Source organism: Cryptomeria japonica, chromosome 10, assembly GCF_030272615.1.
Source record: "Cryptomeria japonica chromosome 10, Sugi_1.0, whole genome shotgun sequence".
In the NCBI taxonomy this organism is placed as follows: Eukaryota; Viridiplantae; Streptophyta; class Pinopsida; order Cupressales; family Cupressaceae; genus Cryptomeria; species Cryptomeria japonica.
In genome coordinates this window covers 275,627,266-275,645,960 of record NC_081414.1, presented here as the reverse complement: position 1 = coordinate 275,645,960, position 18,695 = coordinate 275,627,266, and positions in this window count along the sequence as shown.

Genomic DNA, 18,695 nt, shown 5'->3' with positions numbered 1-18,695 from the left:
TTTATACTTGATATGACAAGGAAAATGGGCTCATACGAGTCGGGATAAAGTGTCATCCTGGGCTAAAAGGTAGTTCGTATGAGTTGGAAAATCAACTCGTACGACATTTTGATTCTGATCCGGTAGAGATGAATGTTTGTTGAAGCTTGAGAGGCCGAAAATGATGATTTCTGCCCCACGGTGGGTGCCAAAATGTCGTGCTCTATGAAATATACCTGTACCTGCGAACACAATGCACTCAATAAGTCATTACAAGCATGGTTAGAAGATTTATATCAAAGAAAGACAAAACCATAGCTAATCGACTTATTGCCTCCTAGTAAATGTGAGTATGAAAAATGCTCTCAGATCTGATTATGCATATTCGAGTGACTTGACTACACTTGGAGGATTTGAATGAAGAAAATGCATGATCTTAGAAAGAATAGCATGATTAAGCTACATGAATGATTGATCTAGCATGATTAAGCTAAGATTTAAGCTAGAATTGAGCATGATAACATTGCTAAAACTGATAAACTATAAGCTAGATGCCTATAATAACAATGCATAAGATGAAAATGAGATGGGATGAATCAAATGATATGAAATTGGGACCCTTTGTGCTCCAAAATGAGGTCTATTTATAATATTTCCAAGGCTAGGAGTGAGGTGGCAAGAATCAACAGTCAAGATTGATCTGAAGATATCAATGGTTAAATTGGAGGAGGATGGCAAAGGGGGTTGGATTAAAGGGAACATTTGTCATCTCTATGGTGACAAGTGTCAAGAGGCTTCTAGAAGGAGTTAGATGAAATGGAACACTTAGTGACAAGTGTCACAAGGTTCTAGAAGATGTTGGATGAAAGGGGGCATGGTGATAGGTAGAATGGGTTAGGTTTAGGAATGGTTAGGTTTAGGAGTGGTAGAAGTTAGGAGATTTTGAATTTAGAAATTCAAATAATAGGAAAAGGATAATTAATCTCAATAACTCATAATTGATTTGTTTCAATTAATTAAAGGATTTAGAAGAAATGATTTTGGATGGAGGGAATTAATTAATTTGAATTAATTAATTAAAGGGGTGAAATGAACCTATTAAATAAATCCCTAGATTTATTAATAAGTAGATGAGAAGGGAAATTTAATCAAATTTCTTAGTGAATTCAATTAAACTGGGAAGAGGAGATTAATTAAATAATTGCTTATTTAATTAACTATCTTCAGAACATTTTTAGGTGTATACATTTTGCCCCTCTTTGAAGCGAGGTGTGATGACGCATTGATTCAAAGAATAATCTCATTTTGATGATGGTATTGATTTGATAGGATGCCCCAGCTCTTGATTGCTAAATTCCAGTATGATGATGCCCCCTCGGGAGATCAATTCAGATAACTGATCTTTGGAGTTTTGTGAGATTGATATCTCGATAGATTTGATTTGATTTCTGCAACTGTGTTTGATGCAAGTGCGAGTTCTTCGATTAGCTTGATTGGTTAGATTGGTAAAATTGAAAAATCTTGATTGATTAGATTGATAAGATCAAGATTTAGTCTGGTTCAGGAAGGATTCATCCTGTATAAAACAACGATGATCAAAGCATCCGGTTTCAAGAAGGATTCATCCTATTTAAGACATGATCAGAACGTGTGGTTTCAGGAAGGATGCATCCTGTATAAGATAGAATCAGAATCAAATCATCTGGTTTCAGGAAGGATACATCCTGTATAAGACATGATTAGAATCGATTAGGTTTGATTGATTGATTTGTTTGATTTGATAAGGTTGATTAGATAAAGAACTGACAGTTTGTTCATATGAAGATGTAGAAAGATTTGGATATGTTGATGTTGATTCTGTTGAGGGAGATAGCATAAGAGTTGATAATATCATGAGAGAGATGAGTCGTCATTTGGATTGCATATACACTTGTGATGATACTTTGATGATTCATGTGATAGATTTAACCTTGGATAAAAGGAGCTTTTAGGATCCCATGCAAGAATGAAATGCAAACTATGACTAGACTAGTCACTAGATTATTTTGCGTTTTTATCATCATTGAGCTTTTGAAATATGGGAAGTGAGTGCAAACATCGATGGTATAATTAAACCATGATGACTTGAGCACTTCTTTCCTGGATTTTGATATAGCAAGTTAACACAAGCATTGAGGTATAATTGAACCAAGATGACCTAAGTGTTGTTTGCATAAAACAGGCAGTATTAATCATTTCAATACGCGAATCGGAAATGTCTTTAATGATACTTCGATGATCATGTCTTGAGACAAATTTGCACATATTAATGATTAATTTTCAAATAGCAGACAAGAAAAATATCACGTTCCTTCCTTGTTCCTCTAGTCAATGACATCCTGGAGTCACTCAGAAATCATGATAGTGAAAAGCAATATAGAAAAGTTGAACAATCATGTTACAATCATTATCCAAAAGATATTATCCACTAAAAAGTGTGTGATGTGCTTAGATTGATTGTGCGATAGCTTGATAGTTAATAGTTGATAGTTTGATCTTGTGTTCAATATTGGATGTGTCTCAGTTTTCGCTTGATAAGAGTTGTCTAACTATGTGGTCTACTTGTTTGGTTAAGCTCAAAATTATCAAGAATTTTGCCCCCAGCTAAGTGCGGGATTTTGCTCCAAGCCTAGAAACAAAGTCGTTATGATATATCCAATGATCCAAACCATGGTGAGAGATAAGTTGTGATGCATGTGTATGTACCAAGGTTTTTATGATGGTCAGCGTTGATGGAAAATGAATACAAGTGGAAAGAATGTATGAACTAATAGATGGAAGAGCTAGCGGACAGATAGCGCCTGTTTGCTAGGTTTTCACCGTCTATTTTTATTGCACTTTTTCTGATATTTGATTTTTTTCTTTATTTATTTATTTTTTTCACTTTTTAAGATTTTTTTGCTTTTTCACTATTTTTTTTTCTTTTTTTTTATTTTCTAATTTTTCAGTGTTTTTGATTTTTTTTGATTTTTCACCTTTTTTTTTTTTTTGATTTTTCATTGTTTTTTATTTTTTTTATTTTTCAGAAATAGAATTTCTTCAATTTCATGCTATTGATGGGTTCTTTGAGCTGATCTTCATCCCGTGTTGATAGTTGATATGCTCCTGATCCAAATACTGTTGTGACCACAAACAGACCTAACTAGTTTGGTTCAAATTTTCCTTTCTTTTCTCGATCTGCTTGGTTGCGTGGTTTTCTTTTTAGCACTAGTTCTCCAACTTGAAAGATTCATGGTTTAACCTTATAATTATAGCTCTGGCACATTCTTTGTTGATATACCTTTAGATTATCAAAGGCATTTTGTCTTCATTCATGGATCAGTTCTAACTCTTGTAGTCTAGATACTCTTTGTTCTTCATCTAGGATGAGACCTTTTAGTGATACACGTAGAGAAGGTATCTCTACTTTGATTGGCAATATGGCTTCTGATTTGTATACAAGAGAGAAAGGTGTGGCACCTGTTGGTGTGTGGATACTGGTGCGGTAGGCCCATAGAGAAAGGTTTAGTTGAATATGCCAATCTTTCCCGGTATCATTCACTGTCTTTTTAAGGATTTTTCAAAATAGTTTTGTTAGATGCTTTTGCCTGCCCATTTCCCTATGGATAATATGGTGTGGAGAATATGTGTTGGATTTTGAACTTCTCACATAGCTCTTGTACATCTTGATTCTTGAATGGTCACCCATTATTAGTGATAATGGTCATTGGTATTCCATAGCGATAGATGATATAATTCAAGATAAATGCAGCAATTTGTTTTCCTATGATATTTATGAGAGGTATCGCTTCAATCCATTTTGTGAAATATTCAGTAGCTACAAGAATGAATTTGTGTCCATTAGATGAGGAAGGATTTATCTTTCCTACCATATCAAGGCCCCATTGGTAGAAAGGCCAAGATGTTGCTAAAGCATGAAGTTCTTGTGCTGGTGCATGGATCAAGTTCCCATGGATTTGACATTGTTTGCATGTTCTTGCTATCTTAAAAGAATCTCATTCCATAGTCGGCCAATAATAGCCCAAGCATATGAGTTTTTTCGAAAGGGTAAGACCACTTGAATGAGTGCCACAAATGTTGTTATGGACTTCATGTAAGGCCTTCTTAGATTCTTCTTGTTTGAGACATTGTAAGAGAGTACCGTCTAGACATTGTTTAAACAGGGTATCTGCGACGAGAGTAAAATGGGAGGAATGGTGAATAAAGTTTCTCTTGTGGTTTTTTGATAAATTAGGAGGTAAGATGTTATCTTTTAGGTATGTGTAAGTTTGGCCATAGCAAGAGGAATCATGTCTAATAAGTTCACAGATGGTTTGGGAATCAGGACAATTATAGGCAGGATGAAACAACTCTTCAGCCAAGAATTCATAACATTGTTGATTTTCCTATGTCTGCAATAGAGAAGCAAGTGTAGCCATGGTGTCTATTGCTTTGTTGTCATTTCTTGGAATCTATTCAAAAGTTATTTCTACAAAGTACTTCTTGATATCATCCACTATCTTTTTGTAAGGCATGAGTTTGTCATCTTTGGTTTGATACTCATCATTGATTTGATTAATGACAAGCTGAGAGTCTCCAAAGACTTGAAGTTGTTTAATATTCCATTCGACAACCATTTTGATACCTATTACCAATGCTTCATATTCTGTTATATTATTTGTACATGGAAAACTTAATTTGTATGCTTTCAGGATTGTATACCCTTGTCGTGTGATGAATAGAATTCCAGCTCCTGATCTGTGCTGCGTTCCTTTATTGATGTCTACTCCTGGACTGATATTTGGGTGCTGTATTGTAAGATATGGATCGAAACCTAGAATGTCTATATATGACCAGGTAAAATTGATTTGCCATCTTTTAAATGGTTCCACATATTTTTGCCTTGCTAGTTTTGATAAAGAAGTTGTTGGATGTAGATCAATTGTGCCGATGTTAACTGCCTCTGTTGGTGCCATTGTGATAGATAACTTCTCTTGATAACATTTAGGTAAGGTGTCAAATCTCCCATCTTTGGGTGCCTCAAGAAGGTTTTCACCATTAGATGCATCCTTTATTTTTACTTTTTCTCGGTCCAATGTTGCCAATAAATGGTTTTCAGCATTTGACCTTATATTGTTTTCTTGATTTTCATTTTTGCGACTACGAGATTTGACACCCACTTGACTCAAAGATATGTTAGCAGAATCTCTAGTGAAAGTTGTTGCAGGTTTGAATTCATCAAGATATATGGATATGGCATGGTCATTAGGTAAGGTATCAATGGTGGTATGTTCTTCATTTTCCCAATCCATAGGTTCAGGATAGCTTAAGGATAAAGGATCTTCAAGTTGAATAGTTTCAAAGATATTAGGGGACATGATAGAGATGTCAAGGCTTTCAGTATGTATTTCCATGTCTAGAATGGTACTCTCATCAGAATGACCTTGTATAAGAAAATCTTGATCGTCCTCGGTTAATTTCATGTCAGTCGCATGTGATTCTGATTCAAGTAGGCTAGTTCATAACATTTGTTCTGCATACGTGTGAACTACATCAACTACTATATCTGCTTCTTCATCCCTCTTAATTTGAAGTTTCTCTTGTATGTTTGTCCATGATAGAAAATATTCTCCATTCACTTGATCTTTTAGCTGCATTTGTTTTTCCATGTTTGACAAAATTGATGCAAATGATTGTTCCTTGGATTGTGTGCTTGAAGGTGCTGCCTCTCTGTTATGTGAAATTATGATCTCTTGAGCTGATTTCAGATTATTACAACACTGCAATGGATTTGAGTCTATTGATATTGTGATTTCTTGTCCATTGTAGGGAAATTTGACACAATGATGAGAAGTTGATGTAATAGCCTGCATGTCCTGAATCCATGGTCTCCCCAAGAGTATATTGTATGGTAGGTCCAAGTCTAGAACTTGGCATGTTGTATCTTTTTGTAAAGGTCCCACCCTGATTGGTAGTATCACAATTCCCTTAGAGGAACAATCTTCTTCATCATAGGTTTTAATTTTGATCTTTTCCAGGGGATCAACTACATCTTCTGAATATCCTAGAGCATGAACAAGATTCATAGAGAAAATGTTCAAGCCAGCTCCCCCATCTATTAGGACACATTTAACAAGAGTTCTATGAATGAGGACTTCAATTTTCAAGGGAGCGCTATGGGGATTTTGCAAGGAATCAATGCTTGGATATGAAGTACATGGGTTTTGAATAGGATCCTCTGAAATAGGTTTGATGGAAATTTTAAATATCCCTTGGGGAACTTCATTTTTGGATGTATTCTTTGGTGATGATGGTATGGAAGATTCTTGCAAGCTTTCAAGAGGTATAGGAATAGATACCTTTGGAGAGTCAATTTGCTTATGGATGGATGGATCATTGTTAGACATGGGTGCACGATTTTGATCTTCTTTAGCCAAATCCTTTAGGGATCTCTTTAAGAGGTGCATAAAAGAACCGCTTTTCTTTGGAGATGTATTTAAATCCTTGTGAGGTTTTAACATAGTTGGATTTTGATTTTGAACTTTCTTGATTTCTCTGATATGTTGGTTTATCATGTCTTCTTCTTGTGTTTTGCTTTGGTATATCATGTTGATATGATTTTCAACTATTGCAAATGTTTTAGCGATCTTATGTCTCTGTGCTCTAATCAAAATGGGCATTGTGTTTGATATTGTGCTAGGATTTGATTGTTTAAGAGTCATTTTGAGTAAGTGATCAATAGTCAATTTCAAGGCAATAGAGTGATATGACACTAAAAGAGGATTCAAGTGTTTAAAGGTTTGCAGGTTTTTTGATCTTTGGTTTTAGGAGTGCAATGATGATTTTGATAAGAATCAAGTCCAGTAGGAATGATATATCCTATGATGTGGGACAAGGTTATCCTAGCCAAATGTTTCAATTTTGTCATAAAGGATGATTGATCATGATGAGAAACTATGTTTGAGTGATCAGTTTATCAAAGAGGGTGATAATGCACTTTGAGATGTTTAGATCTTGAACTTGTTGGAGGTGAGAACTTGAAAATCTTGAGGTGTTTATCTTCTAGAGTTTGATTTTGATGGGTGATAACTTGACCAAGCAAACCAAGTAGACAATCTAAGAATAGACTGACAAATAACAAGTGTTTATGCTTACTACAAATTGATCAGGCAGAAATGATAAATCTGAAACAGGCATGCAGGACACAACTCTGGACTGACAGATGCAGAGTTTCATATGACAAGATATGCAGTTTAGGATGATACAAGATATAGAGCCATACAACAAAACAAATGTTTTCATGTAAAAAGTAGAGGCTCCTATGACACACTTTTATGATCCATATGATAAAATAGATGTCTTGTACGATATAGGATAGCAGATAGTACAACAAATGATTTTATGCAAGTTAACTTGTCTGAAAGAGATTATGAATCATGCTACAATGAATTAAAGCTCATACGACAGGTTGTAGAGAGTGATAAAAAGTGTTTGTTTTGCTGATTTTGATCTTTGAATTCTGAAGATGTTTTGTTGATGTTTTCCAATTTTTTTTAGGTGTTTGATTTTCTCATTTAGGGATGAATAGATAACAAACACATGATGTGATAAATGACTCCAATCAAGCTAAACCCTAAGGAAGTTGGTTGAGAATTAAAACCTTTTCTTGCTAACTTAGGTACACACCCAATAGCTAATTAGAATACGGTCACTGAGTCTCACACAATGGATTCTCAATGCTGTATTATCTGACTCCAAATGCTAATGGGGGCACGATATGGCAAGTGCCTTGGGAGAGTTACTATCTCTCTTACACAAATATTATCACCCTTTCGGAGGTGAATCAGGTAGCTTCTATTTTAACCAACACTAGTAAGGGATCCATTCGGCACGTCGGGGTATACACTTAATTAAGAGGTCTCCCAGCCTTGAAAACCAAGGTTTGATATACTCAATGGTACAGAGGAGAGCTATTCCCTAGCACTGTCGTTGCTTTTATTTTCATCAAAAATACATTTATTTTATAGTGGGTTGGATTACTTGGCATTAGCCATTCACACTTAGGTTGTTCCCCTCTCACCGGCCTTAAGGGCTAAGAGTTAATAACTCCTCGGGAGGGCAAGCCTGCTAAAGAAATGCACTAATGTAAGAAAAAGATGAGTAGCTTTCTAATCAGCTAAGAAAGGTGAGAGTATACTCTCCTATCATCACAAACACTTAAGACATGATAGTTCATTTCTTTAAGCCCAAATTGAAGTGTGCCTAAAAATCTTAAAGAATACACAAAGTTTTTGTTGAATCCTTAGGCAACCTACAAAATAGATCCATTAGTAGTCATGATTGTATTTTGAATTATGTCTTTGACAAGCATATCTTCGTAAATCATCCTGCAAAAAAGAGTTGGGCTGCCAAAAATCTCACAGACTGAAAAAAGATTAGCATTAGTGATCCGAACTACGAAATTGTCAAAAAAACTATATGAAATTTTGTCCTAACTTCAAATAGGCATAACTTTCTGCTTGGGACTCAAAATTACAAATCGTTTAACTCATTGGAAAGGTCTCCAAGAGTTGTAGATGAGATTTTGAAAAATGCAAATTACCAACGTATAGACAAACTTGAAAATTCTAATTTGTAGTTTATCAAAAAATCTCGAAACTAGAGACTCATACGACATGCTTTGCTAGTTAGTACGACAGAACTTTAGGTTTCGCACAAGAATAAAAGAAGACTCGTACGACTTAAGATTTTGAAGCTATAAATTCGTACAAAATAGAATTAGCTCTAGTACAACAGTGAAAATAAACTCATACGACACAGGATTTATTAGGAACTTAACTCGTACGACATGAATTTATACCTGATATGGCAAGGAAAATGGGCTCGTACGAGTCAAGATAAAGTGTCATCTTGGGCTAAAAGGTAGTTCGTACAAGTTGGAAAATCAACTCGTACGACATTCTAATTCTGATCCGGTAGAGATGAATGTTTATTGAAGGTTGAGAGGCAGAAAATGTTGATTTCTACCCCATGGTGGGTGCCAAAATGTCATGCTTTGTGAAATGTACCTGTACCTACAAACATAATGCACTCAATAAATCATTACAAGCATGGTTAGAAGATTTAAATCAAAGAAAGACAAATTGCCTCCTAGTAAATGCGAGTATGAAAAATGCTCTTAGATCTGATTATGCATATTTGAGTGACTTGACTACACTTAGATGGAGGATTTGAATGAAGAAAATGCATGATCTTAGCAAGAATAGCATGATTAAGCTACATGAATGAATGATATAGGATGATTAAGCTAAGATTAAAGCTAAAATTTAGCGTGATAACATTGCTAAAACTTATAATCTATAAGCTATATGCCTATAATAATAATGCATAAGATGAGAATGAGATGGGATGAATCAAATGATATAAAATTGGGACCCTTTGTGCTCCAAAATGATGTCTATTTATAAGATTTCCATGGCTAGGAGTGAGGTGGCAAGAATCAATAGTCAAGATTGATCTAAAGATATCAATGGTTAAATTGGAGGATGGCAAAGGGGGTTGGATTAAAGGGAACATCTGTCATCTCTATGGTGACAAGTGTCAAGAGGCTTCTAGAAGGAGTTAGATGAAAGGGAATTCTTAGTGACAAGTGTCACAAGGTTCTAGAAGATTTTGGATGAAAGGGGGCATCGTGGTAGGTAGAATGGGTTAGGTTTAGGAAGGGTTAGGTTTAGGAGTGGTAGAAGTTAGGAGAATTTGAATTTAGAAATTCAAATAATAGGAAAAGGCTAATTAATCTCAACAACTCATAATTGATTTGTTTTAATTAATTAAAGGATTTAGAGGAAATGAATTTGGATGGAGGGAATTAATTAATTTGAATTAATTAATTAAAGGGGTGAAATGAACCTATTAAATAAATCCTTAGATTTATTAATAAGTAGATGAAAAGGGAAATTTAATCAAATTGCTTAGTGAATTCAATTAAATTGGGAAGAGGAGATTAATTAAATAATTGCTTATTTAATTAATTATCTTCAGACCATTTTTAGGTGTATACACAAGGAATTCCAGAAGAAAATGCATGCCAAAGAGAGAATATTGAAACATGTAGTAAAAAGGTATGAAGACTCCATTTGTTTTATTCTTGATACTGATACTTGTCAGATGGAGGTTGCATATCCAAGGATTTAATGGGTCATGCCTATGGGGTATGAGGTAGAAGAAGACATCTTGATTATTTATGCTGACCACCTCCTATCTAAACCGCTAAATCCTAGTGTACCTAGGTTTGGGACATTCAAAGAGAAATCATTATAGGCACATGTTGAATTAGCCAAGCCAGTAGTGGCAAAAAAGGTCAGGAAAAAGGTTGAGGAATTTTTTGTTGCACAAGGCTTCACAAAGAAAATGATTGACAAGGAAAGAACTATATTTGAAGCACAGAAGGAAGGAACCTCTAATGTCTCCATCGATAGATAAACTAGGAGATAATGTCAAGAAGGAGAAACCCCCTCCTCCTCCTAATATACAAATCAAGAGAAAAGAAAAGGAAGTTGAGCCTCAAGTACCTAAAGTCACAAAAGCTACATGAAAAAGAAAGAAAGAACAAGCACAAAGAGTTTTTAAGGCTGTAGCAAAGGAAGAGGTAGAGGAAACCAAATCTAAAGGAGGTAAGAAGGAATTGAGGGCAAGTGGAATGAAGTCTAAAGTGGTTGGTTCACCCACTATCAAATCAGTAAAACCACAGGTAACTAAACCTACTTGTCTTTAGAGATTGTTGGCTAATATAAGTAAGTATGGTATATTGGTTGGTGTACATAAGTATTATAACACTTTTGGTGAATAAGAGAAAAAAAAATCGAGGATTCAGTTGTTTGGTTTATGAATCATTATAGAAAAGCATTGATTGAGTTACAAGGACAGATACCTGATTCTTTGTATAGAAAATTGGAATCTAGATGACAGACTGCAATTAAGCAGAATAGAGAAATAGTAGAGTATGTACTTATGCATATACAAATAAAGAACCACAAGGAGGATATACAAGAAATTATTTAAAATTCAAAATCATTATTTAGAACCAAAAAGAGATTAACAAGATTGCTTGTTGGTGAGTCCCAGTCTGTGCAAGTTGAGACTGAGGAAATTTTGAAAAAGTTTTTAGGACTTGAAAAAGAAGAGGATCCGAAGATGATAGAATTGTACGAGGAAGAAGATATCCCTGAAGCATTGGTAATTGAAGGTGTACTACCAGATGTGTTTGAAATTGATGAGATACCGATTGATACTCAAATGGAGAAAGAACAAGAAGGTGGCACAACATCAATTCCTACTGTCATTGAAGAACAACCATTGATACTAGAAGATATTCCAACTATTAAAGAAGAAGAGAAGATAGATACATAAGAGAATGCACAAATAGATGATGTGAAAACCATAAAGCCACCGGAGAAGTCAAAAGAGATGCAAAAAGAGAGTGTACAAATTGGTGTTGCGCAACCTACAGTGCCACCGGTGAAGGCAGAAGAGAAGCTGAAAGAAGAAGCACAAGAACAAATAGTGATCCTTTGATCACTTACTTTAGAGAAAATCATTGATGATGATGAGGATGATGATACAAGGAGCATCCAAGGACCAATAAAAATGGATATGTTGAGTTCAACTGAACTAATGGAGATTGCATCTGTAATGTAATATAAGGCCAAGAAGAAGATGATGAGAGCTCAGAGGAGAGAAGCTCAAACCATATAGATTGCAGTTGACATATTTTCCAGTCTGTTACCAGAGATTGATACTGACAGTCTCACAACTCTGATTGAAAAACTGGACCACTTGGTCACATCAGCAGGGGACCAAATGAAAAGTCTTGGAGAGGCTGCCTTACATAATGTAGAGAAGGAATATGAAAAGAAAGGGATTGAGATGTTGATCAAGGCAATTGACAAAGACAGAGAAGGTCTTACTATGAATTTGGACCACATCAAAGAAGCCTTGAAGAATGAAGGTAAAAATATTTCTACAATCTGCAACTTTTCATTAGTTTTTGATGATATTGATAAGAAGAGGAAGGAAGATCAACAAGAGCTAAAGAGTTTGCATGAATCATTTGATCCCTTAAATGATTCAACAAATTTTTTGGGTAGATCTGTCATAGTAACATTATATAAGTTTAACTAATATGAGGCGGAACAGATCAAGAGGACTACACCATTGTAGGAGTTACAAACTCATCTAGTCCCCAAGTTAGAAATTTTGCAAAGAGGATACAAAGAGACAGATGCAATTTTGACTACACCGGAAATGAGGGCACTTGATACTATGGAAGAGCTTGCATACTAGGTCTGAATACACATTGAGATTTCATCTAATCATTCGGAGACATGGGAGAATGATTTGAAAGTCTTGAAAACTAATTTTGCTGATTTTTTTTTTCTCAAAATGTAATTGTAAACTTTTGAACTCTTATACATTTGGTAATACAAATTTTGGTATGTTGTATTCATTTGTTTCAAATGTATTTGATTACCTTTGTCATTGCTATCAAAGGGGGAGTAGTATAAGCCAGTCAAAATTTTGAAATAGCATGTAATTTGTAAGGGGTATTTTTGTATTATGTATTTATGTTGAGTCATGATTGTTGTAATGTGACACTTGGACAAAATTTTCCTAAGTGTTACCATCAATGCCAAAGGGGGAGATTATTGGCTTGATGATGATGATAGAGTTGTAATAGGTTGTTTGATAACTTTATTTGTATTATCATTGATGGAAGTCATGTTTGTTTAGTCATCTAGGTCATCTAGACCAATCAGTATAGCCTAACTAGTAGTGGAATTTGTTAGACAACAAAACTGCTAAGTTGTTGTCAATTGGTAAACAAGAATAAAGAGATGATTAGGCAACTAGTACAGACGATCGGTGAAGAGTTAAACATTGCGGTTTTAGAGGAGTGTTGGAGATAGGAACATGCACCTATGTTCTAAACTGCATCAACAGTTTCAATGTATTGAGCGAGTTATGATGGATTTTCCAGTCACACTCAGGAAGAACAGAGAACCGGTATAGCAAAGTTAGTTTGATCAGTAACCAGTAGACTTATTGATATGTTTTTAAGTTATGAATTGTTTTGTAGACATAAGAAAAGTGTAATGAGTGGGAAAATGTAAAAGGTGACTAGATTCAATGAACTTAGGGAATTGTTCCAAGGTTCTTAACCGACTTAATAGAGTTCTTTATAAGGTGTTGTAAGTTGTATGATTTTATGTATCAAGAAAGAGAATTTGATCATGCAATTGAAGAAGTTAGGTTTTGATGTTTAGTTGGTGATAGAAGCTAAGCAGAAGCAAATCTAATTAGGCACAAAGGTGATAACTTCATATCAGCTGAACTTGTTGTCTTCCTAATAGTTTCAACAAGAAAATCCTCTAACCATGTCACTCCTAACAGGGTGCGATAGGATCCTAGTAGGTCCGAAGTTGAAATCCTCTAACAAGGTGACACATTAGCTTATGTTTGTAAATCCAAGTAACGTGGGTAGCTCCTAATAGAGTTGGGTCCTAATAGGCCTTATTGTATAGCTCTTAACCGAGCTAAAACACTGTTAACCAGGCATGCCCCTAACAGGGTGATTGTATGACCTTAATTGGTCAGATCTTTATACTACAGTTAGATGATCCTTGTGGGTACTAATTCCCACCATGGTTTTTCCCATTTGGGTTTCCATGTAAAAAATCATTGTGTTATGGTTTGCATTCTTTGTTGGATGTTTTCTTATGTGTTTATATTTCTTGCATGCCTATTGATTTTCAATTTTGTAAAAGTTGTTATCAAATTTATTAAGTTTTTTCTTGCACTGATTCACCCCCCCTCTTAGTGCCTTATAAGTTTATTAGATATGGCCTAGTTTCATGATCTTGAAGAACTTGTATGGTAGATGTTGAGAGTACATTATATAGTGAATTGAATGTATTTCTTCCTTCCTTCTTTTCTCTAGGAATTAAAGATATTTGTTTCATGTGTAATTAACGCTTTTGGATGTTTTCTAATTGTGAGTGAATGTTTGTGACTTCATGAACCCTTGTGTGTGTCTAAATATTCTAGTGTGTATTTGGGTAATATAGTACAATAATGTACTTGCATATCTAAGTGACTTTGTATGAATAAGAGGTGCAAATGAAGAACATGTTTGATGTGAATGCATAATCATGCATTAGTTAATTGATAGCACCTCTTCCATCTTCTTCTTGTACTTTGATTTTGAATGAAAGGTTGCAATTAAAGATGTATTTTGTATTATTAGGAGTAGTGAATGTTTTCGCAAGAGGCCTTGTATGTAAGAAAAGATTGTCTGTCTTGATTTCATTTTGGAGAAATAAGGACATTCAATTGCATCAATAATATTTTGGAAATGTCATGATAGACCAATTTGCATTCTTCTAAATCAATGATGAAAAGAAAATAGTATAATAAAGATGCTAGGCATATAGAGAGAAATTTAAGCATATTTGTATGACCTTGTTGATTTACGTGCATGTGCATTGAATTGGTCAACTATCAAAATTCTCTCCCTCTTCTCTCTCTCTAGTTGTAAAGATTCATAGAAATGCTACAAAATTATGCATTGAAATTAAATAGAAGTAGATAATTTCTTATTGATGAATATTATATGATAATAATAAGGAACATTTGATTGATTTTGCATTAAGGATCTAAAGTGTTTGTATCACATATTAGGATATCATAAAAAGTATGTAAGTGGGTGGAATATTTTTTGCATATATGTTATAAGTAGTCATATGATTTAGTCGCTTAATAGATCATGTTAGAGTACAAGTATTGACTTAGATAGAGTTATAAACTACATGTAAAATGTGTGCTAAGCATTGTAGTGTCGTAAAATTGTGACCCTACAAAATTTTTGTTGCATTAGGGTCCTCACGCATGTGAGAACGAATCCTCTAGCCTGATCAAAGATCGGAGACTGGTCAACCCTTGGAATCAGCTTCTTCTTTGGTCTTTGCACCACCCTGTCTACACTCTTCCCTGGAGAATAGGGTAGGATAGGGGTGTGGCGCCCCTGTCCCTACCCTTTTTTTGGGGCAGGGCCCTTCCTAGGATTGCATAGAAGGTTGTGCACTGAGCGGGAAAACTCCCCTAATGTCGGCCTATGACGAAAATCAAATTTATTGACATGTATTTAAGGGGCATTTTTCCTCTCATTTGCATAAGTTCAATAGGTTGGAAAAATTTGCATGAGTTGGTCAAGTTGTATAAGCGATCAAACATTCAAGAGCATTCAAGCATTCTTTTCTAGCATTGAGCATTCTCAAGTCTCCCTTCAAGGCTAGGTGTTGCATTCAGATCAATGATTCAACCATTGAAGAGGAGATTGATTCCAACATTCAATTCCACACAAGAATTTCTATCAACATTGCTATCACAACCTCCCTTGAGGTGACTAACAATTTAGTCTTTCATTACTTGGCTAATTCAAAAATTGGGGTTTAACCTAAAGGCAGACCCCCAATCCCAACCCATTTTCCTCTCTTTTCTGTGTGTAGTTTGTAGGTGCACAAGTGTACTTTCATATTTGGGCTCCATTTGCAAAGGTAGAAAAACATTTTTCATTTCGCGTATTTTTTGAAGGACCGTGTACATTCCCACCATGGTCCAAGCAACTTTTCCTCAAATTCGCAAGGAGACTTCGTATCGACATATTACTACCAGATCTAGGTGCACAACTTCATCCCATATTCTGATCTTAAGGTATAATCAGTTCTTTGTCACTTTTTCACTACATAATTCAATCAACTCCTTTCCATTTCAAATAGGAAGAGAGGATCAACTTATCATTCCCATTTCACTCAGAATTTTGTCTTCATCTTTGGAGTTTGAATCTAGTGAATTCTCCTCTCATTTTCCAATGTAACTAGGTGAAAAGTGTTTGAAGGGAAGTCCGTAGTGAAACTCTCATCTCTCCTTGGAGGGAAAGGGTAGTTTTCCTCTTGATCTCTCATTCACATTGTTGGATATAGTTGGTATATGATGAACCGACATGTTGATATGATGATAATGTATGGTGTCATTGATGTCAATAAATTCAAGTGAACTAGTATGAAGAGGTATGAGGAGATTTAGTGAACCGGTGTTGGGGATTCACTAAGTGTGATTACCAGTTGGTAGTCTTAGCTCTAGGGTTATCGGTTTGGCGATCCAACTTGTGTGATGCAACCGATGATACTTTGTGATGAGTTAGCTAAGAGATGTGAATGAGATCAAGGTGTGACATCAACTTTGTGCATGTGAAGGATTTTCTTAAGTATCTTGCATGAGAAGATCGACTGTGTTTGAAGTCTACTTCGGGAATGATCATTCTCCTTAGCGGTATGAGAAGAGAGCATGATGGATTACTGAATCCCATGTGTGGTGATGAATGAATGACACAGATTGTCTTGTGATCTGTTTGAAATTGTAATGCTCTATGCAATATGTTTGGACGGTCAGGATTGGACTACCTGTGTTGTAAACCTAAGATTCTTAGGGTTTAGGGTTTATGATACCGACCTATCTGTTACCTATAAGGTTGATGATGTTTGTTGTTGTAAAGTTGTTGGAAAATATTGTGTGTGTATCCAAGTGAAGAGATACTTGATACTTGCCAGACCAGTATGAGGGAAATTGTAGAGTGTGATTATAGAGTAGAGGATATGAAAAGGATCTGCCTTGGCATGTAGTGCTATTATCAGATCTGAGTTTTACCTGTTGTCTTCTAGTCATTTCAACAGTTGCAAAATCCCTTTACTGGGTAGCTTTAATAGGCTTATTGTAAAACCTATAACTAGGTGACTCAAGATCATTGAGTTATTCAAATCCTCTAGCGAGGTAACCTTTAACAGGGTATATAGCCATCCCTTAACTAGGTGATCTTTAACATGATCGGTTCCAAGAAGAACCTATTGTAAAGTCTTTGGCCAGAGTAGGCTCCTAACAAGGCAAGCTTCAAAAGAGTTCAAAACAAGCTTGTGGGTATTCATCCCCACCATGGTTTCTCCCATTTGGGTTTCCACGTGAAAAATTTATGTGTAATATGTTATGCATTTTTCATGTGATGTTTCTGAATTATTTGGTTGAAAGATTATCCATGCAGAGTTAATAGGTTATGGTATTACTTGCATATCACATGCGTATGTTTATGGGTGAAGTTGATGTCGTGTATTGATTGTATTTCAAGTTTTCAGACTTATCAGTTTATAGTGTCTAGTGTCTTTACTATGTTTAACTAGTATTGTCCTGGTTAAGTTCAGTAATGATGAAAACCAGTTGGTATTGCTTCAACTAGATAAGTTGTTAAGAAAGTTTTATCTGTACTGATTCATCCCCCCCTCTCAGTACCGGTTGGGGTATCTATTGTTCATCATTATTTATCAATTGGTATCAGAGCGCCTCGAGGTCCTCGGTGATATAAGCTTAACCGTTTGAGGTAAAAGATCCTGCTGTAATGATGAAGAGGGAAGGTCCTAAGTTTAATAAAGATAACTTTAAGATATAGAAGGACAAAATGAAGATTTACATCAAGAGTATGGGTTCTCAACACTGGAGCTATGTTGAGAATGACTTTGTGACTCTCACTGGCACTCTGACTGATGATCAGAAGAGAGAAATCTAGGAAAATGGGCAAGTTATGGAAGCTCTTATTAGCAGCCTGTCAAATATTGAGTTTATTGATGTTCAAGACAAGGACACACCAAAGGAGGTATGAGATGCACTGGAAAACATCTATGGTGGTGATGAGCATGTAAAGAAAGTTAAGGAAGAAAGCCTTAGAAGTAAATTTGAGGATATGAGGATGGTTGAAGGTGAAACCATTCAACATTATGGCATTAGGATTAAGACTGTGGTTGGTCATATCAAAAGCATTGGTGGAACTATTGATGATACCATTGTTGTTAGTAAAGTCCTTAGATCATTATGACCAATTTATGCAATCAGAGTTGCTTCTATCCAAGAACTGGGGTCTATTTATAAAACCAAGGTATCCTTAGATTCTATTATTGCAAAGTTAACTGCATATGAGTTGAATAGCTATGATGGTAGTGTTCAGAAGATTGAGTCAGCCTGTAAAGCATCTACTGTACCATCCAAAAAAGGAAAAGAAACTAGTACCAGTTATGAATCCAGACAATGCAGAGATATGGATGATGAAGAGATTCTGATGGAGTTTGAAGCTCTTCTTGCCAGAAGACTTCCGAAGGGAACTGGGAAGTATAGAGGTAAACTTCCTTTGAAATGTTTTTCCTACAAAAAGATAGGACATATAGATATTAATTGCCCTAACAATGACAATAAGGATAAAATGGAGAGGTTCAAAAAGTATAAAGGAGTAAATAGAAGAAATTGTCTAGTTGTTGTGGATGAAGGTGTTACTGATGAAGAATCAGAGGATGAAGGAAATGAAGACATAGTATTTGTAGTAGTAAAGGAAGAAGTGTCTGACAATAAATCTCTTGTCTCTCACATTGACAACTCCAATGAGTGGATAATTGATAGTGGTTGTTCTCACCATATGAATGGTGACCGGAGAAAGTTTCTATCTCTAGAGGAATATGATGGAGGTGTTGTCAGATTTGGCAATGATGCACCATGCTTGGTAAAAGGTAAAGGATCCATCTCATTGAATGGAAAGAGAAGTGCAGATG